This window comes from Lissotriton vulgaris, chromosome 8 (assembly GCF_964263255.1).
Source record: "Lissotriton vulgaris chromosome 8, aLisVul1.2, whole genome shotgun sequence".
Lineage (NCBI taxonomy): Eukaryota > Metazoa > Chordata > Amphibia > Caudata > Salamandridae > Lissotriton > Lissotriton vulgaris.
In genome coordinates, this window is record NC_141696.1 from 1,247,870,509 (window position 1) to 1,247,894,091 (window position 23,583).

General features: G+C 44.3%; 1 protein-coding gene across 1 annotated transcript in view; it reads left to right on the forward strand.

The window, feature by feature from the left end:
* FLT1 (fms related receptor tyrosine kinase 1) overlaps nucleotides 1–22,303 on the forward strand; it is a 451,054-nt gene extending 428,751 nt beyond the window's left edge. Inside the window, exon 31 of the mRNA XM_086935163.1 lies at nucleotides 20,524–22,303. The gene's annotated coding sequence lies outside the window, so the exon portion shown is untranslated. The remainder of the gene's footprint in view (nucleotides 1–20,523) is intronic.
* Nucleotides 22,304–23,583: the final 1,280 nt, after the last annotated feature.

A 23,583-nucleotide genomic window follows, 5' to 3' on the forward strand; every position in this document is an offset into this window, starting at 1 on the left:
ATTTTCAACACTTACAGCTGGTTGAACTACCTGTAACAGAGCAGGGCTTACATGCAATGCCGAGCTAGAACACTGGGCAGGAGCAAAACGAAGCTGTGACTCAAGCTCATTTAGTCTGGTTTCAATATGTGATAACTTGTCTATAATTGGCAGCATAATGGAATCCATGTTTAGCAGCAGATCGTCCCAGACTGAGGCACGATCAATAACTGGAGGGACTGGGAGAGCAGAGGAAGCAAATGTTAACGTTGACTGACATAACTTAGTGGCCTTGGAGCCAGTTTTTTTTGTTGGACCCTTTGATTTAACAGGACAACCAGATTTCACTTGTTTAGGTTTAGGGGCCACAGCAACGTTCTTGGCTCAGGAGAAGGAGGATGTTCTTAAGGAGATACTTCCACACCAGATTTTTAAAAACTGCAGTTCTATTCTGACTCTGTGGGGGTACATTGAGTGGAAGGGGTAGATTCATTTTCAACAAAGAATCGAGGAATACCCGGAGGCTCATTAATAAGGTTTGGAAAAGAAACCGGAGCTAACGGAAGTGAAAGTCTGCCAGGAAGGCCCCAGGTTCCAATGAAAGCCGTCGCTCGGTCATTTCAATTTCATGGGCAAGAATGTTAGTGGCCCTGGTCAGAAAAGAATCAAGAGTAGCCTCTACACCTGCGCCTCCTATCTCCTTAAGACCTCTCCTTTTAGCCATTGCCAGGGGGTAATAACAGTCACAATTAGTTACCTTATTCTGCAGCAGGCGAAAGAGAGTGGGCCTAGCCCGGCCTCCTCCGGGCGATGACAGGCGAGGACGGGCCCACACTTGGCCCGGGCAGCAGGAGCCTGACAGTCCTTTTGAGCGCCTCTTGCGCTCTATGGCTGCGTCAGCGGCGTGCGTGCCGCAGGGGATGCAGGGAGGTGTAGTTCGCCTCCCTCCTGGCGTCCCGCCTCCCGGTCTTGGCACCAGTGACTCTTGGCGGTGGCGGCTCCTCCCACTATCCCCCAAGAATGATGTTAGTGACTCTCGGCGATGGCGGCTCCACAATCAGTGCCCCAGGTAAGGATTGCAGCGTTACATCGAATAGTCAGTTCTTTATCTAAAAATCTGCTAGATTCACCTGCTCACGGCCTTTCTCAACCAGAATACACAAAAATTCAAGGTTACATAGCAAATATTGACAAATTTGTAGTGATTTTGCTTGTGTAACAAATACTGGAATGATTTCTGCTGGGGGTTTTTTCTACAGTGGCTTGTTAATCCAGTCCACGTTTTCATGCCGACCACCGTGAACGAGTGCGCGGAGAGGACGCCGAATCTTTGCCTCACCCTGCCTCTCCCGGCCTGCAGGTCCCGCCGGTCTCTCGTTGGTCTCCGGCTGGCCCCGGTCCCTGCTTGCAGACCCGTCGGTCTTTTGCCTTTGCCTTTGCTTCTGCCTTTGCCGGCAGTGAGCAGTGGCGAGCTGCTCTTGCGGGCAGGTGCGGCCGCGGCTGAGTCTCAACCCTCCGTTGCGCACCTGAGCCTGACTTCCAGAAGAAAGTGAGCAAAACTCTAACAGTTAGATTCATCAAAGAGCCGTTTTGCGAGTCCTTAATAGCGGTTATTAAGGAATCGCTATTAAGGACTTGCAAAACGGGATTCATGTAGGAATCGCTAAATAAATTACGATTCCTACACATTCCTTATTTACGATTAGCAAATTGCTAATCGCAAATAAGGAATAACTCCCCATTCATTCCTATGGGCCTAGAGGCCCATAGGAATGAATGGGGAGTTATTCCTTATTTGCGATTAGCAATTTGCTAATCGCAAATAAGATAGCGATTTCAAGGATGCCAGGGGTGTCCAAAGGACACCCTGTAGCACCCCTGAAATGCATATTTACACAGGTGTTGTGCACACACATGTCCAAAGGACATGTGTGTGTGTAACATGCAACAGAGAAAAATGCACTAAAGTGCATTTTTCTATTTTTTTGCTATTTACCACGAAGTCAGACTTCGTGGTAAATAGCGGCCAACTATTGCGAATTCGCAATTTATAATTAGTTAATGAATTGCATTTAAGGAATCTCTAATAGAGATTCCTTAAATGCAATTCCTTGCAAATATGCGATTTCGCAAATAGCGATTTTTTGCATTTAGGATGTTGAATCCCAAATGCAAAAATTGCGCTTGCAAAGGGCCACATTCTCAGAATCTGGCCCTTTCCGAGAGCAATTTCCTTTCATGAATCTAGCTGTAAATCACACTGTTTCTGATAAAAAGCAATTACCTCAATTCTCATGCATGCAAAATGGATAAATAAATCCCTGTGTTCTGGGTGGTTAAACAACTGGTGCCCTTCTCCTGAAACGGCTCTATATGCTCCGCTAAGAAATAGCGCAGCGCTCCTCAGTTGCCCCGTAGCTCCAAACCCAAGTACCTGGGATTAATGTGCCGCCTGGGAGGAGAGGCCTCGCAGGGAGGAAATCACCCGGGCCGGTATCACAGAGTCTCAACGAGTGGGCCAATCGGCTGTAGAATGCGGGCCGCCTCCGTCACGTACAGGCATTAATGGCGGCGTGCGGAGGAGACGAGGATCCCGATGAGAGGGGAGGAGCACCATTCAAGCTTATCAGTCAAGAGGGCAACAGCAGATTCCTTGGAGGGCCAGAGAGAAAGCTTATAGCCCTGCCTTGAAGGCGCTGTATGCAAACAGCTGGCAACACCTCCTCCCAGACAATGATGCACATTGTACCATGCTGTTGTGGCTCCGTCCCCGGATAGAGATGCACATTATACCGCAGTGCCAGATTGTGGAGCACTTTATGCCACAGTTTTGTAACTGCGACATCCGAATTTGTTTCACTCTATATAAAAAAGCAGTCCGCCACTTGGACCAGTGCACACTGTATCGTGGAGTTGCTACTCCTCAGTGCAGATTGCAGCCCACATTGCTGGGCATGGCGTTGGGAAACAGCGTTTACAATGCTTGGCGTGGAGGTCTCTGGGAACAGTGCACAAATTGCCCGGCCTGTAGTAGCTGACAATGATTTTAACTGATCCGATGTAGTTCTCACTACAGCAGCGGCGGTGCGTCCATTGGGGTGCTGGGCTTTTCCCCACTAATGCAAAGTATGTCCCACTAATGCAAAGTAATACACCTCCTGTATGTCTGGCAGACGTACAGGTGTATTACTTGAAGTCCATGCCGGGTGGTCACAGACGATCACCGGGCAATGCCCGAGCAGTCATAAGAGCAAGGGGGGGTGGTGACGTCGGGGTTAGCGCACTTAGTGCGCATGCTCAGTTCTGGGCTGGTCATTTTTCTGACCAGCCCACGGCGCACATGCGCATCAGCCTGCAGATTAGAAGAGCGGGGGTTGCTTCATGGCGCAGCCCCCGGTCTCCTAATGGGCGGGTGTGTAACCCTGCCCAAGACAATCCTGGCGCTGCTGGGGCAGCATCTGGATTGGCTTAGTCACAGTGAGGCACGGGATTTGAGAAGCGTAAACGTTTACTGTAGTCCGTAGTCGGACACTCGATCTGCGACACGACGACACACCGACTCGTCCAAGACACACACCTCGTGTTCTGGTGCGAGGGCCAAGGCTGCCTGCTACTACTGCTCGTCGTGGGTGGCTCCGGTAAAGAAGAGACTCACTGCTGGCTGGACGAGACTTCACCACATAAAGAAAGTACTTCCAAAGTGAGCTGATGCTTGATGACGAGAAATATACTTATGTACCTTTTACCCGCGCCACCAAGGTGATTGTTGTAAATAATAGTACATTTTAAATTACTTACAGCTATCAGCATGGTGGCACGGGTGGAAGGAAATGCTCATGTTAAACGTTGCTCGGCGCTCTCTAAAGTGCACAATCAAAGCGCCGGACATTAATATACTCTTTCCTGGAAAAGAGTATATTAATGGCCGGCGCTTTCATAGTGCACATTAGAGAGCGGAGTAACGGTATGCCACCAACAAGGCTTGTTGAAAAGAGTGGCCGGCGCTGTCATTGTGCACTTTAGAGGGCGCTGAGCAACGTTAACATGAGCATTTTGTTAATGTTTCTAGGCGCTCTCTAAAGTGCACAATCAAAGCGCCGGCCATTAATATACTCTTTTCTCCCTCCCGTGCGCCCCGGAAGCAGGCCCGGTTCTAGAGGGTGGGCCGGGTGGGCCAGGCTCACCCAAACATGAGCCTGGCCCACCCAAAGAGGAGCCTTGGCCCTGGCAGTGAGGGCTTGAAGGCAGGCGTGCAACGCAGAGGTCGTGTCTGTCAGCCCGGGCCGAAACAGATTCCCGGGCTCGCACACAGAGACAGTATTAGAGATTATCATAGCCCTCCACCCGAGTACTTAACAGGTCTTTAAAGACCATTAACATGTTAATGAGGCTTTGTTTATTTTTCACCCCTTCATCTCTGTATGGTGACAGGTGACAAATCCTTTCTTTGACAACGGTAACCTTTGGTAACCTTTTTCTACTGTTCTGCTGTGTTGATATTTATTTTTCTATGCAGCGCAGGAGAAAAGAAGTTTGTTTATTCCTAGTCACCTTTCCTAACCCCTGCAGTGGCTTATCACATCAGGCTGTGACACAAAGTTTGACTAATAGAGTAGGTAAGAAAATGTTTTACTACATTTTTTTTCTTTTTAAAATCTGCACAGGCTCAGCAGGACACATACTTCGTGTGTGCTTCATTTAAACAGTTTCTATCAATATTGTGGCCAATGCAGGACAACAATAAAACGATACAAAATGCCCAGATAACGCTGGTGATTAATGATCCTGCTGGAGAGCAATCATTTGTTTGTTAGTAGTTTTTAAATGCAGATGAACTGTATTTTATGTGGAAGCTCAGTGGGTTACTGCCTTTGTCACAGCCATCCTTGTGTTACTTGCAGTTCAGAAGGTACAATCCTAACAGAGGACAGTGACCAATGAACTGTCACCAAAGAGCTGCCTACAAACTTGAATGGTATAGTTAAAACTTCGCTTTTTTTGTTTTGTGATATAGTTAGAACTTACTCAGTCTTTCATTATTCTAATATTGCTAAAATGAGTATGTTTGGGCAGATGTACATTTTTATCAGTAAAGCTGACCCCCATGGAATACTCTTTAAATCCTAAGTTTGTGTTTCCCCATATCAAACCCTTTTAAACTATACTGCCCACCAGTGTGGATGACGTGATTCATACACCTTGTAATCCTCATTTGCTTAAGTAACATTGCCTATAGGCTGATTTTCATACTTGTATGATTCATTGTCTCTGTATAATGTGTGTGTGATGTAAAGTACTGACACACACTACGCTGATATGAGTAGCGCTATACAACAAATTAAATGCATATGAGAGAGGGGCTACGTAAAGATGAGGGGCACTGTTGGAGGGTGGCAGTGAGGGAATCCGAGGAGGAGGTAGTGTGAGGGGCTATGGAGCGATTAGGGGCACTGATAGAGGATGACAGTGAGGGAATCTGAGGAAGAGGTCATGGGGTGGGGGAGCTAGGGAGAGATGAAGGGCACTGGTGGGGGTGGTAGTGAGGGAATCAGACGAGGAGGTCATGAGGGGGAGGGGCAACAGAGATAAGGGGTATTAGTCTTCGAGGAGGAGGTCATGAAGGGGAGGGGCTATGGGGATATGAGGGGCACTTGTGGTGTGAGAAAATCTGAGGAGGAGGTCAATAGGGGCGGTAATGGAGGGGTGAGGGGCACTGTTGGAAGGTAGTAGTAAAGGTATTTATGGGAAAAGAGGTTAATGGTGCGGTGCCAAAAAAGACTTTCGCATCAGTCATGGCCTTTCGGTTTTTGTTTATTTAATTAGCAGTCGGGTCATAAGGGCTACTGTGGAACATACTTTAAAGTGTGTGCTAATTATATTTACTGCTATATTCAATGTTTTAAGTTTGAAGGTGATTTTACAAATGTTTTTACTGGGCAAAATGAAAGTGGAGCCCGATGGTGCCTGATATGGGGCTGGGGCCCAAGGTCAGCTGTGAGATAAGGTGCACTAGAGAGGAGTAGTGGATATTCAAGACTGTAAGGGAGTATGTTGCAGAGTCTAGGGTCAGGTGGAGGTAGTAATGAAGAGGGATTCTCCCTGAAGGCTCGCACAGGGGGAGCCCGAGAAGTGTCACTTGCCTGATCCTCCCACCTCAGAAACCTCCTCTTCCCATCAAAGGAACATTACATGGAAAAAACACTTTTTGAGAGTGATGACATTTAGAAAGAGATTTGGAAAAGAGTGCGTTTTGCTGGGCCTTGCAAGACTAAGAAGAGATAAAGGAGGGCCGCGAAGTAGGCCTGCCCAGAAATATATGCAACAAATCGAGCCCAAGTGGCCCACCCAAATTCACCCTTGGCCCACCCAAATAAAAATTCCTGGAGCCGGGCCTGCCCGGAAGTGAAAGGGTAGAATGTGAACTGTGAATCGCAGAATGCACTGCTGTCTTCCATATCAAAACAAGGGGACAGACAAGTCTCCGATCCAAAGTAACCATGAATTCAGCTCGTTTGAATTTCCTGCATTCAGCCCATCTTGAAATGGGTTGTTTTGACCCTTTTAATTGCCCTTTTCAGGTCCAGCACAGGTCTTATGCCCTGTGACACCTTCTTCACGTATAAAATGATTATTTAAACACCGCTGTGTTCTACTGAAAGAATTGTTTTATTATGAAACGGGAGCTTTTCACTTACTGTTTGTTTTTGAGGGGACAGTAGAATGGATAAACCTTAAATCTAGAGCAGCACCTTCCTGTATATATAATTCCCACCCGTGTGAAACGATAACCCCCCCCCTGGCTTTCAGAAAGTTTAATGTATAACATCCCACTGGATAGGTAGTCTACGCCCCCTGCAGTCCACAATGATATTGCCCTGGTCCTGTGGAGGGAAGAGCTAACTCTTGGCCCGTGGACCTGATCTACAAACAACTTTCGTCTCAAACCGGAAGGTTGATGTAGTCTTCCGTTCCACACTTTTCTACTTGTGTTTTCTGCTGTATTCTGTATTCCTTCCTCCCACACACTCCCTTGTGTTGCGCCCCCCACCTGTGCCCCTTGTTGCTTCCACACCACGCTCCTGTTGCTTACTCAGTCCTCCGTGATTCTGTCAACCCTACCCCAGTGTTGCCTTGTCCCCCCACCCCTCCCTTCCACTACTTTTATTTATTACCGTTGTTGAGTGTGGGTCGGGGCTTATGACGCACTCCCTCTCCTTCAATAATGGTAATCAATAGAATATTACACTCTGGGCATCAGCATATATGGTTGACGCCATGGTATATTTTCATTTGTATTTATTTTAAACCTATATGTAGCCAAAATAAGGAAAAGGGTATATTAATGGCCGGCGCTTTGATTGTGCACTTTAGAGAGCGCAGAGCAACGTTAACATGAGCAATTCAATAACTCATTAAATGCAACACAATAACGTTTTTGCAATGCTCTTCTGTTATAGCAGTGTACAACAAGCATGCACCCATGTCACATGCTGTGTCAATTTAAAAGATATGGTCCCCATAGACAATACCGTTACTTTGTATTTTCCCAAAGGTGTTTGTTTCATTTTACTTTTTGTTTCGAACATTTATTTGGAGCAGTGTTGTTTGGTGTTTGCTTTTGACTTTCTTCAAGTTGGCAATATTCGAATTGATATTCACTAGGAGCTGACCCATTTCCCCTCCTTCCTTATTCTCCACTGTACCGTGACCCTTCTGCTCAACAGTGCTATCCATCACCTTGTCAGTCCTCTCTGTTTCCACTCATCATTCCGTCTCCCTCCCTGGACCCTGCAATACTTGACATATCATACTGATTGCCTGAGAGAAATCCATGTATTCTGCTTGCCACTTCCGGCACCACAATGGTTACGTTTGTACATCTTCTCCAGTGGTCTGTGGCGTTGACCCACTAATGCACATGGCCCCAAAGTGTCAATGAGTCATTGCTTTTGTCAGAGAGATCCTTTGTTACTTGCAGTTTGTAAGTTAAAATGCTAACATAGAACAGTGAGCTATTAACTGTCATCTAATATAATAACTGCACTTTCACAATTGCTTTATTAACCTTACTGCTGTCTCAAATTTGCTTGAAAATTCACCACGCTCGCTCTCTACGGTGCTCTATGAAATTCATTTTCCGCCTCACCACTTACAAATGTCACCAGCCGCCACTGCACTACAGAAAAGGTTGGAAACCCTGCTATAATGGATTGAAAACCAAGCCACCGGTCTTTACCTTGAACCTGAAGAAACATGTCTGCATAACATCCCACCTTCAAGTAGTGACATTGTCTTGTGGTGGAACAGAGATTTAATTAGAAGATCCTATGGTTCGTGTTCAAACTCTACTAAGGCATAGGACTAAATATTATTCGTATAATAGCGTTTTATTATAATCATGCTATCCTGTGCCCCATCCTGTGAGCTGCAGTAGCTTAACAACAGTCCACCTGAAAAGGAAGCAGATCTGAGGGCAAAACCACTAAGGTGTAAGACTGTATTCTACACCACTGGCAATGTTAACTAACGTGTCTTCCTTCACAAACGACCTTCCTCCATTGAACCCATCACGGAGAGCTAGTTTACCTGTTGTGATGCCCAGCCCTCCTAACCTAACCATTCCATTTAGACCCCGCCCCCTCATCCCTGCACTTTCACAATGGATAGGAAGCAGCTCACCTCCAACGACACCACTGCAACTATGGATACCACACAGCAGATGCAGCTCTACTAAGCTGCTGCAAAGCGGCTTGCAGGCACTTTACAAAACTTGGATAAATAATTATAAATAAGACATGCCCTACTCATAAGTGTGTTAGGTCTGTCTCTATAGCCATTTTCTAAAGAGTGCACACATGAACTGCAACAGCAACTGCATTTCAACAAGCATGGGATTGACCTCCTAGTACAGACTCCCAAATACTTTGTTTCTCCATTCATTTGTCTTTGGCCACAGGGTTGGTGTTCTGCTATGTCAAGTTAGTTATCTGTTCAATGATTTGTGTCAGGTCTTAGTATCTCGAACCAAACTACTTTACCTTGAAGAACCGGGTTTTCAAGTACCCAGCAGCATCAGGGACACGCCCAGAGTCCTCTAGGTTCCCTTGCCTTTGTATACAGAGACACGGAATACTTCTAGGTAGCGTCAGAGATCAAATTTATTAGCTGCAGCTAGTAGCAGAAATCCCAGCAATACAACACGGTGTACAACTCAAGAAACTGCTCAATTTTACTAAGGCGAGACATCCCTATTTATACACAAAAAGGTACATTTAAAATGCACACCCCTGCACCAAAATTCAACCAATAGAAAGTACATGAAATCACACAGCATCATACAGTAAAAGCTCATTTTACAGTGTCCCAACCCACAAGTTAATATTTAGGCATATCTAAATAATAATCTGGAAGGCCCGCACAAACCCTTAATTGAAAGCATAACCCATGAAATGAACGAATAGTCAGGAAAAGTAGTTTCAGATAATGTTCCAGATTACAAATACGTAAAGAAACTTTAAAAGTTAACAAATGTCTTGAATAGTGATTGGAAAAGGTATATAACGATCTTGCAGGGAAATTGGCTTGGCAGGGTCAATTCCTAGGTGAAAGGCAAGCTTCTAAAATTAACTCCAGCGCACGAAGAAATCCCTGGTTAATGTTTATATATGATTCACAACAGGTCAGACTGCTTTGCTCACAAACTAACTTCTGAGGCCTACATAAAAAGTAACACTAGATGGCAGTCACGACAAATAGCGAAAACAATGTTTCAGAAAAGAAAGTCTTTAAGGAAAGAAGCCATTTAGATATTGTTTAAGATAACATATGCGCAAGGAAACTAATGGTTAACAAGGTCCTGAACAGTGATTGAAAAACTCAGACAACGATCAGCTAGCGAAACTGGTTTTGCAAAAGGTCAGTTTCAGGTGAAAAGGTTTACTCTCTCTGCAGTTCATTCAGAGTCAGAGAAACCCAAATTAATATATGCACGAACTCAGAAGCCAAAGCCACTTGTTTGTTGGGCCCACTTCACTGGCCTACGGGAGGGCAAGATTAAAATGCAGACAGGTTTGAGAATTTCAGAACCACAGACCCTCCTTTTGCCACTACGTAGGCAATAACCTAAACTCATGTCAATCTGAATCTAGGTCTATATCTATTCTCATCAGGTCATCAAGGTGTTGCTGTAACATCATCTAATTATCCTTCACTTCTCTCGGAACTGGTCTTCTCACACAGATCATAGCACAAAGACTACAAATGGCGGGACCACACTGGATGCATAAATAACACGAGAAAAGGATAGCTAACGCCATACCAAGGAACGTCAGAATCTTCCATCCCCATTTGGACAACGACTCCCATAACCATCCCATCAACGACCAGTCTCCTTCGTCCACTTGAATAGACTCAGAGATCTTATGTAGTCTAGAGATGGCTTGGTAAACTGTCGGGGCATTATCTGGTATGAAAACGCAGCAACTAGATCTAATCAATTTGCATACCCCACCTCTATCTGCAAGTATAATATCCAAAACAAAACGGTTCTGTAATGTTATAAGGCGATCCGCTTGAAGCTCAGCTGTAATATTGCTAAGGGCACCTGCAGTCTCATTTATAGTGGCCTCAACCACTCTCGTAAGCTGACGAATATTCCTACTATTAGCCTTAGGACCCCAAAAGGGTAGGAAACCCTTAAAGAAGTCTCCAGCTTCTTGTGCGACAGTATCTTTCGCATCGATTACACCTCTACCATATCTTGTCTTATGGTAATCGAAAACAGCAGTGTATGTAGGGGGAAGCAAAAATGCCACATAACATGTGCCAGAAAAATCAGATGGCAACCATGTTTATGCTCTATCGTGACAAACAAAATACGTGCCTTTAGCTGGCACGAACGGAGGAGATTTCTGGGACGTATAAACGTATGTGTGAACACACACACTCTTACCAAGCTGAGCTCTCGGATTCTGACCATTACCTTGCAAACAAAGATGACCTCGGTGGGGTACAATCCAAATAGGAGTAGACCTTCGCTCTCTTTCTTTCTCCGTCAAGCTAGCACTATATGTCGTCTTATTCCAACCGACATATGATCGTTCCTCATCTCTAGGGATAGCGTTATACGCATCGATATCTCTAATCATATCAACTATTCCCTGTATCAAGGCATTATTACTTGCATTGTCTTTGACGGAACGTACAGGAGAGGCTTCATTTGCATAGATAAACATTGATTGGAGTGCCCAAACTGACCCGTTAGGCGAAAAAGGGACAACCAAATATGGCATTCCCTTATCTGTAGTATGTGGCATAGGACCACACACCCAACAATTTGTGGTATTTATGACTAGCTGATGCTGATGCAACATCTGTATAAACGAATTGTTCACAAATTCTGATCTTCGTGTCTGTTCATGTACAGGTAGCGTATGAAACTCATGTGAAGAAACAGTAGAAAAAGAAAGAGTAGGTTGAGAAGTTGGTGCAGACGTCAATTGTGTAGAAGAAACAAACCAGAATATAGTAGCTAATAGAATACATAAAAGTATTAAAATAGATAAAGCTATACCACACTTAGAGAACAACATTCTATAATATCGGTTTTTCATCTCTTGCTTTTTATCGTCATTCCTCAATACAATCTCCATTTTCTAATGTCGGTCACGCAATCTTGACAGAGTACTTCAGCTGTGATTATTAGCAGGTTGTAGGGACACTGCAAGTCCTGCAGACCTACTGCCACTACTCAGGTCACAAACTGAACCGTTGGTACTCCTACGTGACCCTGCAACCGGCAAATGGTAACCAATCAAAAATTTAACAGAAAACCATAATACATTTTCAGAAAAAGCAAGAGAAAAAGAAAAACAAAAGTCAAATGCAAAATACTTGAAGAAATTGTCTCTTTTTGATCTTAGTGTGGAAAAAAATAATGTTCAAAGTCCCTTTATTTATTCCGAGATCGGAGGTTGTAACGTGATTTAGTCGGCACAGTTTGGTCCGTAAACAAAAGTTCTGGACTGGTGGTGTCAATCTTTAGGTGAGGAGGCACAGCAGCTTGCAGAACCTCATCATCCTCGCGTTCTGACCGTGTCCATGTCAAATGAGCATCACTAAAAGGCACAAATGTGGGGACTCGCTCGCAATCTGTATCAGCTATACCATCCCTCACCCACTGATCATACGGTAAAGGCAAAGGAACTTTTTTCGTATGGGTGGCATGCACCCAGTTCTTTTTGCCAGCTACTCTAACAGCAGTTCTAGTGACCAGCAATACCAAATAGGGACTAGTCCATCTAGGCTCCAAATTCATGGTACGCTGGAAGTTCTTGATGAGGACGTATTGACCAGGTTGGATTGAATGTCCTGGATCTGTAGTAGCTGTCGGCAAACTTTCATGGACCTGTTGGTGGAGAACACGTAATTTAGCAGTCAAGTCATGTAAGTAATCCACCAACATAGGGTACTCAATACTGCTGTATTCTTTAGGATGAGGCACACCCCAAACATTCGCAGGACGACCAAACACAATTTCATACGGACTAAGTCCCACTCGAGAATGCACAGTCGTCCTTGTTAACAAAAGAGCCAACGGCAAGGCATCCGGCCATGTAAGGACAGTGCTTGCTTGTACCTTAGCTAATTTCAGCTTCAAGGTACCATTGTAACATTCAACAAGTCCAGCAGACTGGGGGTGATTCGCTGCATGGAACTTCTGATTTATTCCCAATCCAGCACACACTTTCTTCATGATTTGACTCACAAATTCACTCCCATTGTCCGACCATACAATTCTCGGCAAACCATACCTAGGGATGTACTCTCTCAGCAAAACCTTGGCTGTAGACAAGGCAGTATTATCCTTTAGGGGGTAGGCCTCTATCCACCTAGAAAAGGCACAAACAACCACAAGGACATACTTCAAATTGTTGCATCTCTCCATATGTATATAATCTAGCTGTATCACCTCAAACGGATACGTCGGAGGAGCAAAATGACCAGCTGGAGTTGAAGTTCCCTTACCAGGATTATACTTCAGAAAAATCATACAATGTTTCACCACGTTATCTGCACATTTCGGAATTCCAGCATTCTGCCAAACTGGAGCCAACAACTTGCATATTCCCTTCGAACTTATGTGAGCCATTCCATGAGCCATTGTAACCACTGGGAGCACATACGCATCTGGCAACAGCTATCGCTGGTGTTCTGACAACTCAACCCAACAACCTGTCGAATTCAACATACCCGTAGTTTCTCTCCAAACACTCACTTCTTTCTCAGTCGCTTCAGCCTGAATCATTTTCACACTTTCTATTGTGTCTTCACACATTCCACCAGCCATAACCCAATTAGCTGGGCCTGCAACATACATACGGCTCATCATATCTTTCGCCACTTCCTTCGCAACTTCATCCGCAAACGCATTCCCTCGACCAACATCATCCACAACTTTCTTATGCGAACTACACTTCATAATTGCAATCTGCTTTGGGAGAGTGAGAGATTCCAAAAGTTCATTCACCAACTGCCCATGCTGAATTTTCGTTCCATGGGAAGTAAGGAACCCACGCTCTCTCCACAAACGCCCAAAACTATGGGCAACTCCAAATGCATACTGGTTGTCGGTGTAAACATTCACTCGCTTTCCCTCTGACAACACGCATGCTCTAGTCAGTGCAATCAATTCTGCTGCTTGCGCAGAATTCTGTGGTATGCGTGCTGTCTCAACAACTGTATGTAGAGTTGTAAAAGCATACGCTGCAGTCGTTTCACCATTCGGAATCTTAAAACACGAACCATCTACCCATAGGGTACCATCAACATTCGCAAGGGGAGTATCCCTGAGGTCAACTCTAGCTTTCGTTTCTTCCTCTGTATGAAGAAAACAATCATGCTGTTCCTGAGGATCCGTCTCTATAGAGATCGGTAACAACGTAGCTGGATTCAGCACATTACATCTTTTAATGTGAACATGACTAGCCAACAATGTCAACTCGTAACCTGACAGACGTGCACTAGTAAGGTGCTGTGTCTTAGTCCTGTTTAATAAGGTATCCACTGCATGTGGGACCATCACAATCAACGTGTTGTCCAATACCAAACCAGCAGACTGTCGGATAGAAACAGCCGCTGCAGCTGTAGCTCTCAGACAACTCGGCAACGCCTTAGCAACTGGGTCTAACGTAGAGGAGAAATACGCACATGGACGCTGCTTGTCCCCAAATGGTTGTGTCAACACTGACAACGCACAGCCTTCTCTCTCGTGCACGTACAACGTGAAATATAGTCTGGGGTACCCAACACAGGAGCCGAACACAATGCATCGCGTAGTTCAGAAAAACTTTTCTCACATTCATCAGACAAAGGAGGAGGATGTGGAGTATCTTCCAGAGTCAATGCTAACAGAGGTTTCGCCAACAGTGAAAAATTGGGGATCCACTGTCTACAATATGATGTAATACCTAAAAAGGCACGCACTTCTCTCTGTGTGGATGGTACATTCATTTGCACAATTGCTTGAATTGGTTCTGGGGTCAATCTCCTTCCCTCCTTCGACAAGAGATGACCTAAGTAGGTCACTTCTTGGCGACAATATTGCAGCTTTGAAGGTGACACTTTATGATGAAGGTCAGACAAATACCGCAACAAAGAAAGAGTAGCCTCTTTACAAATCTTTTCATCATCAGCAGTAATCAACAAGTCATCAACGTACTGAATAAGAGTAGCACCAACAGGTAACACAAAACCGTCAAGCTGAGTTTTCAACGCCTGACTATAGATGGAGGGACTTTCACAATAACCTTGGGGAGCTCTCTTAAACCGGAAGCTTCGGCCTCCTAATGAGAAGCCACAAATATCCCTGCTCTCCTCAGCAATAGGAATACTGAAGAAAGCATTCTTCAAATCGATGACAGAAACCCAAGCTGCCGAAGCAGGAATCAAAGTCAACAAAGCAGTGATATCAGGTACCACAGGAAACTGTGGCACGACTATCTTGTTTACCTCTCGAAGGTCGATCACAAAGCGGTACACAGGTGGCTGAGAAGCATCAGTACGTTTAAGGATAGGCAAAACAGGACTGTTACAAACATTACCTCTCGTTTCCTCAACTACACCCTTCTCAACCAGATCATAAACAATCACTAAAAGAGCTCTCTCGCCATCGCTCGAGATCTTGTATTGTGGAATACGAGGTAGCCTAGCATTTGACTTAAGCGTGACAACATAAGGTGGAATCTGCAAAAGACCAACATCATTTGGACCTGTAGCCCAAAGTGTATCAGGAAGCGAACGCAATTCCAGTGGCAAACAATCCTTAGACAAATACATTGGGGAAATCACTTTCTTACCAAGGGTAAGTTGTACTCCTGAAGGAGAACAATGTAATGTCGCATATAATCTTTTAAGCAAGTCCAAACCCAACAGATTCTCACCACAACCAGTCATTAAAATAAGTGGAGCTTCCAATTCACAAGGGCCAATCGAAAGGGACAAAGGACTAGAAACCGGATTACGAACTGGGGCGCCTGAAAATCCTACTGAAAAATTGGTCAAGCCAGACAAAGGTGCGCCAGGAAGTTTAGAGTGCATAATAGAACTCTTCATCGCACCAGTATCCAAAAGAAAAGGTTCTACCATACCTGATGTATTCACTTCAACATAAGGTCCACTCTGGTCTTCTGGAACTGACACTACTTCCTCACTTTGTCCTTGGCTGTCCTAGTTATCATTATAACCAGAACTCTCACCTTCGACATAGTAATCCTCAACATAATACTGGGCAGACTGACCACTCGGCACATTCTGTCTGTCAAAATAATTCGCAGAATTCTGTAGGGAAGAGGAACGCTCATTCTGAGGGATCACACCACGTCCCCTACCCCTAGGAGCTTGCTGAAAACTACCACGACCTCTCTGACCTGATACACCATTCGCATGCTGTAACAAAGCCGGGCAACTATTCTTGTAATGACTTTCCTCTCTGCAATAAGCACACTGATTAGGGCCAGGAAAGAATCGCTGAACATAAGGCTCGGGCTTCTGTAACAATCTCTGAAATTGTGGAGGTTGCTGAAACTGAGGCTGATTCTGACGAGGCGGATAAGCTTGCTGCAAAAGAACTTTCGTCTTTAACTATTTCGTTTTCTTCTCCACTTTATCCTTCTCATCTTTATCCCTATTCTCGTAATATTGTGCAGTAGCCAATATCTGGGCCGACGAAGAGACAGCCCATGAACTCTCAGAGTCCTTTAACTTATTAGAAAGTTCGGGAAGCAAATTAAAGACAAATTTATCCACAAACAACTTTTGACCACCCTCCGTACTCATATCCTGGCCACTATGATCAATAAACGTTTCTTCAAACCTAGTGAAGAAATCAGATACACTCTTGTCTTTCTTCTGCTTACATGCTGCTAACTTATCCCAATTCACTCGTAGAGCGGGCATCATCGTTTTCATCAGATTAATAATTCTACCGGGCAATTCTGAAACTAGAGGTTCAGGTTTAGCACCTCCCTCCTGTCTACCATCTGCAGCAACAATATTTGCCCAAGTATCACCTAATTCAGCAGCATGATTCTCATGACGAATCTTCGCCTACAAGGGTTGAGGGACTACATTACCCATCAACATATCGATGTCAGCTAAATTCATAATACACGCTTCAACTGTCTGGGACAACTCCTTGTAATAACCAGCAGGATTCTTAAGAGGATCAGGTAAGGTCTGCTTAAGAGCCAAGACCTCTGCTCTCTTCCAAGGGACATGTACCCATACTCGCTGAAAATGAGCCGGAGCAGCCTGAATACCCAAATTTACATTAGCCTGAACTGCTTCTTTCCATACCGGAGGAACTTCTCTCATAGGGTATTGTTTCACTTTCCTCCTAACAGAAGAATCAGGTTCATACAATGTCTGAGGCGAAAGCCTAGATCTGAAAGCAAGTATCGTCTCTACGGCATCCGTAACATCAGAGTCCACTATCATCCCTTTGGCAAAATCTGACTGAACATCAAGCACATCCTGCGGAATCAGACCCAACTCATTATCTTCCCATTCCTGACGCAAAAAGGTATACATTACATCAAAAACATACATTTGCTTAGGCGGTTCCCACTGAAAGAAAACATCCATAACTGCTGGCAAATTATACCTAAGCATTCAAAATCCACCTACGAGCCAACAAATCCAACACTGTCCATTCTTCAGAACTAGGAAGCTGACTACGACTCTGTTTACGTTCTGAAACAGGGGTCCTATTCAGTGACCCAAACAATGGTGACAACAAATTAGAGACAGTTTCTGTCATTCGTTTTCGAACAGAAGGAGAAGAAGCAGACATAAGAACAGGAGAATAAGTATTCTGAGGCAAGGCAGGCGTAGGGACAAAAGCAGTAGAAGTGGAAGATGCAGAAGCAGAAGGCAAAGGAGTTTGAGGCAAAGCTGGTAGCAAGGCTGGCGACCCTAGAATGGGTTGCGCAGGAGAAGGCAAAACCATCTGTGGAGCACCGGGTGGCTGAACAACAGCAGGAGGTTGAACAACAAAGGGTGGGACAACTGGGGGCAATGGAGGCACAGTAGCACCCTGCACATAGGGAGGAGGCAATCTCAGTAAATGAGAGATCAAAGGATCTTTTTCAGGGTCTTCCATCACTTTCGGAGGAGAAGACGGCAAGGCCGGATAACATTTATCTATGGCCATGCAACGCTGTCTATCTAAGACTTCACTCGCACGCTCTTCTCCATCTTCCTTAAACTGTCTAGCAGCTTGTAATACTGACATATTTTTATCTTTCCTATCTCTCTTTGCTTGCTTAATTTCTCTCTGTTTGGCTTCCTTACGCCAAAGGTGGAAAGAGTCAAACATTGCAGGCCGGGCTTTCTTCTTAAATAGCTTAACTTCTAGATTGTCTAAAATCTCTGTTTCAAAACTACCATGTTGCGGCCATTGTAAAACACCATCCTTTTTAGTGTAGCGGACCCATACTTCATTATAAGTAATAGGGCCCACTCCGTGTTTTGAGTAAAGTTCATAAGTCGGAGTTCCAACCGGAGGTATCGGACATGAATCCTCCAATTGGGAATCCCTGTTACTACCACAAACAAACCAATTACCAAATTTACCAAGACCAGGCATCTTGCTCACTAGTCTGGTTTCAAACTTCAAAGGGAATCAAAAAATGATACACTCGTAAATATACAAGCCCTTCGGCTTTGGTTACTGCAGCAGCCAAATCAAAACCAATCAAATCAAAACCAAGGAACCAGACAAAGTCGTGGGAGTGACCCACTTATACTTAACCAAATACCTGTCTGGCCACCAGAAGACCGTCTATCGTCTCGCTTTACAAACATCAATCGGAGGGTCCAAGACAAGGCGACAGTAAGGGCAGCAGTCCTTCGCAGCCGTTAGAAAGCGGGAAGCCTCGCAGAAAAGTCCTTTGGTCCACGCCGACATGCAGGGGTCGATGAAGTGGGGGCCCTCCTCCTTGAATTTCCTCACGTGGCTCCTCGCAATCTTCAGGCTTGGACCGGTACCACTGAAGTCGGCCAGCGTTGGTCGCGCCAACTGAAGAACCGGGTTTTCAAGTACCCAGCGGCATCAGGGGCACGCCCAGAGTCCTCTAGGTTCCCTTGCCTTGGTATACAGAGACACTGAATACTTCTATGTGGCGTCAGAGATCAAATTTATTAGCTGCAGCTAGTAGCAGAAATCCCAGCAATACAACACGGTGTACAACTCAAGAAACTGCTCAATTTTACTAAGGCGAGACATCCCTATTTATACACAAAAAGGTACATTTAAAATGCACATCCCTGCACCAAAATTCAACCAATAGAAAGAACATGACATCACACAGCATCATACAGTAAAAGCTCATTTTACAGTGTCCCAACCCACAAGTTAATATTTAGGCATATCTAAATAATAATCTGGAAAGCCCGCACAAACCCTTAATTGAAAGCATAACCCATGAAATGAAGAAATAGTCAGGAAAAGTAGTTTCAGATAATGTTCCAGATTACAAATAGGTAAAGAAACTTTAAAAGTTAACAAATGTCTTGAATAGTGATTGGAAAAGGTAAATAACGATCTTGCAGGGAAATTGGCTTGGCAGGGTCAATTCCTAGGTGAAAGGCCAGCTTCTAAAATTAACTCCAGCGCACGAAGAAATCCCTGGTTAATGTGTATATATGATTCACAACAGGTCAGACTGCTTTGCTCACAAACTAACTTCTGAGGCCTATATAAAAAGTAACACTAGATGGCAGTCACGACACATAGCGAAAACCCATGTTTCAGAAAAGAAAGTCTTTAAGGAAAGAAGCCATTTAGATATTGTTTAAGATAACATATGTGCAAGGAAACTAATGGTTAACAAGGTCCTGAACAGTGATTGAAAAACTCAGACAACGATCAGCTAGCGAAACTGGTTTTGCAAAAGGTCAGTTTCAGGTGAAAAGGGTTACTCTCTCTGCAGTTCATTCAGAGTCAGAGAAACCCAAATTAATATATGCATGAACTCAGAAGGCAAAGCCACTTGTTCGTTGGGCCCACTTCACTGGCCTACGTGAGGGCAAGATTAAAATGCAGACAGGTTTGAGAATTTCAGAACCACAACCTGTCAAGCAGATGTTGTTATACATCCCAGTAATGCACTTTAGGTGTTGAGACCAACAACCGGGTGAAGTAGTGTAGAGTGGTGGGTGAGAAGTAAAGCAGTGAAAGTACAACAGATAAGAGAGAAACATACACATCTGTAGGGTTTTGGGTGTCACTGAGGAGGCATCAGGGCGATGGAGTCATGAAAAATGTTGAGCGGAGGAAAAGCTTTCTAGCTTTGTTTGGGGAGGGGGTTTCATGAGTTTCAGGGGTGAGAAAATGGAATAAAACCGCTTTATTGAGCGCTAAAAGGGAAGGAAATGCTATGTGTTCAGCTGATGAGGCACTCCAGTGCGGGTGGTTAAGTAGGAACAGTTAGCAGAAGATTCAAGCAGTGCAGGGGTGGTGGTTAAGCAAAGACAGCAGCATTACGTCATTATGGAGAGTAATATTACAGACAGTTATGTTGTTGGTTGAGCAGGTAAACAGCCGTTACACCGCGGTCAAAACACCCCGTTGCCATTACGACGCGTCTTTTACAACGCAAGTCGTTACCACGAGTCGTTACCACGACTTGCGCTGGAGGGCACTCTAGACTAAGGAATAGTAGATTTACTATTCCAACACCTTCCCTACTGTACGTAGGCTGGAGGTGGAATAGTAAATCTTCCTATTCCTAAATCCAGCACCCTACAGCGCAAGTCGTGGTAACGACTTGCGTTGTAAAAGATGCGTTGTGATGTACCGCGATCTTTTGGATCGCATTGTAACATCATACAACCGTTGAGCAGACATATACCGTTGGTTCTTGATGGACTGTGGTGTAAGCTTTGCAGTATACAGTCAGATGCATAATTTCTAGGTATGTGAGTCTAAAAGTGGACAATGCTGCACAACACAATTTCACAGGTGCCTGTTTTCTTATCTTACAGTTTCTCAGGTGTCAGCAGGAGCCCGGAGTCCATCCTTTCATCAGATCTGGGGCAGAGAGCCTTCAATTCCAGCTGCAGCCACCTTGGGAAGGCAGGACTCACACGTGACCATTCTGATGTAGCGCTGAATAAAACCATTCCACGCTGCCTCCCTCCTGCCGACTAAAGCTCTGTCCCTTCCTACACGTCATCACCTGTTTGGGGAATGTATGAAAAGGGCCCACCTGCAGTATTGTAGCTTTCACGGATTCCATACATCACCTCACCTCATGCTGGACAATGGCTGGGATGGGGGTCCTATTTATGGGTCTTCTTGAATGTATTACAAGAAAGTGCAAAAAGGGGGTACAGCCTATGCCTTCAATACATTCCAGATTATAATTGATGGGAAAACTTTAAATTCCCTTCAATAAATGTCCCCAAATAGAACAGAATGCCCAATCAAAAAAAGCATGTTGAATTTCTGAAGCTGTTGTTTGTGCCATGATATGGATACTGAATCTAGAACAAAAACAAAAAAAACTCCCCACTGCTCAAAAGAAATGTATATAGAAATATTTCAAATTAATTTGGAAAAACCCATCCAATTTTCCTTCCCACTAATGCACATATTCCCCACTATGTTGTTACTTACTTTTTAAATGAGAAAACTGCATGTCAAGTCACTGGAGACCAACTGGACAAGAAATATAGTACTGGATTAGAGGTTTGTTATTTTTTTATAATTGATTGCTGTGAATCACTCAAAGGTGTTTTTAAACCTCCAACTGAACAGTAAACACATGGTTTCTGGTGGGCCCACTTGCTTTCATATGCACTTATGGCAATCTGTGCTGAAAATTCCATATTGTCCAATTGCATCTACTTAATGACATTGGATGAAGTGTTCATTTTCCAGTAGAGTTCCCTGCCTGCCCTTTTGACCTCCCACCAACCCCGAGTTTATGCAGCGTAATGTTTCAAAAACCATGTTGATGTATCTCATGCATATATATCATTTGTAAATGTTTAACTGGAATGTGCACCATGGTCTACACTGATAATACGTAAAAGCATAAATCGAATGAGATTAGCAAAAGCATAATTTGCTCTGGGTAGTGTCAAAAAAGGGACACATTTTAGAATATTGCATGAAGTTCCAGTGTATTTACAACATTGATGTTTACAGGGATGCAAGCCATACAGTTACTTGTGTGCATTGCAGATAAAAGCAGTACCCTAAAACGGTTCAGAAATTCGAATCACAAAACACAGAATCACCTCACCTCCTCTGCTCAATGAAATGTCACCATGCCTCAATTTAGTAACTGACCCATTCAATAGATTCTGCTGTGTTATATTAATCGTGTAAATTTACAAAATGGCCGCTCATCCAAAGAGGCCTACGTCATTCCAAACAAAAAATCGATGCTTTAATTGTGGAAAAGGTATCTTCTGATTTCCAATTGTCAGTATATCCTTTTCCATCTATGAGAACTTTATATATTTATCTGGAGTTATAAAATTGTATTAACAATATTTTTGTGTAAAATAATAGCACTATTTATATTATTATTTTTGTATCAAACTCTTTTGTATGGTATCTCATAAAACATGACAGGTTATTTTTTTTTTATTGTTTTTAAGTGTGGATCCCCTGCTCGCAGCAAAAGGCAGGGAGATTATTTAATGGAGTATTACTGTTTGTGGAGCAACACTGCCACCTGCAGGCTGCTAAATTCATGTCACTAGAATGACAGTGGGCAAATCGACAGATACAAATCTGAATCTGCGGTTCGATAAAAAAGGATACTTTATTCTCAGTAGTCAGCTATACATTAAGAAAGAAACCCTCGTTTTGTTTACTTTTTAAATTTACGAAGAAGTCCTCAGGAGAGATGGTCACAGATGTCAGATGAGAGTGCACTACATACGATTCTTAGCCCTGTGTCAGCCCAAATCTGTCAGTCCCATGCTCCATTTCAGGGGACTCCATAGGGCCTCGTTACGCGTGTCGCGTACGATTCCAATACCTGGGACCATTTCTATCACCGCACATATTGGAATTACAATTTGTGGGGATGTTATCTCACCTAGCAAATACTGGATGAGATCAAATCCGTGTCCCCAAAATACATCTCACCAGTTCAAAGTAGCTGAAATTCACTGGGGGCAATAAGCACAACAGTCAGCAGGATTTTCCCCATTTTGAAGACATACGTTTTAATGGGTATTCATTATCGCACATAATTAAACCCGAACTCCTCTGTGTCTAATTTTATCATGTGCGCGAGTTCTTGCTCAGGACCCAGGGCACTCGTAATAAGCACCTTAAGGGCATATCATCTAGGAAGTGGCGGTGAGAGACGTTAGCCTCCTTGGCTTGACTTGACGCCTCTCATCGCCACTTCGGAAGCGCCAGGCTGCACCATATTACCAAGGATATGGTGCAGCCTGGCGTTTCCCCCTGCGATGGCGCTAAGCCTCACGACTTAACGCCAACGCAGGCACCCTTGTACCAGAGTGCAAGGGTGTCTGCGAGCAGGGAGGTTTGTTTATGTACAGGAAGGTGTCCCTTCCTGTACATAAACAAACCTTGGCACAAGGCAGCACACATGGAAAAAGCAAAAACGAGGACAAATGAAGCATTTCTCCTCGTTTCGCCACCTTAAGACCAGGATTTTCCCTAGTCTTAAGATCACCAATTATCGCCTCTCTTGATAATAGGTGGCAGCGTCGAAGTGAATGGGTGTTGCGGTGGAACGCCCACCGCAACACCCACTGAAACACCCACTGCACGCCCCTTTCACACTAATTTTAGCGTGAAAGCGGCTCTATTAACAAGGCGGCGTTAAGCCACTTAATGTGGCTTTTAGCCACGTTATGTGGTTTAATGCTGCCTTGGTAATAGGGCTCTGACCCTATCGCCACCACAACGTCACAAAAAGTGACGTTGTGGTGGCGATAGGGGCTTGGTAATATGCCCCTTAGTGTGGGTAAAGCTGGTATGACTCTCTAACAAGCTCAGATTACTTTCTGATGATCTTCATTACACTGCGTCCTACTCATCCCAGCCCTTAT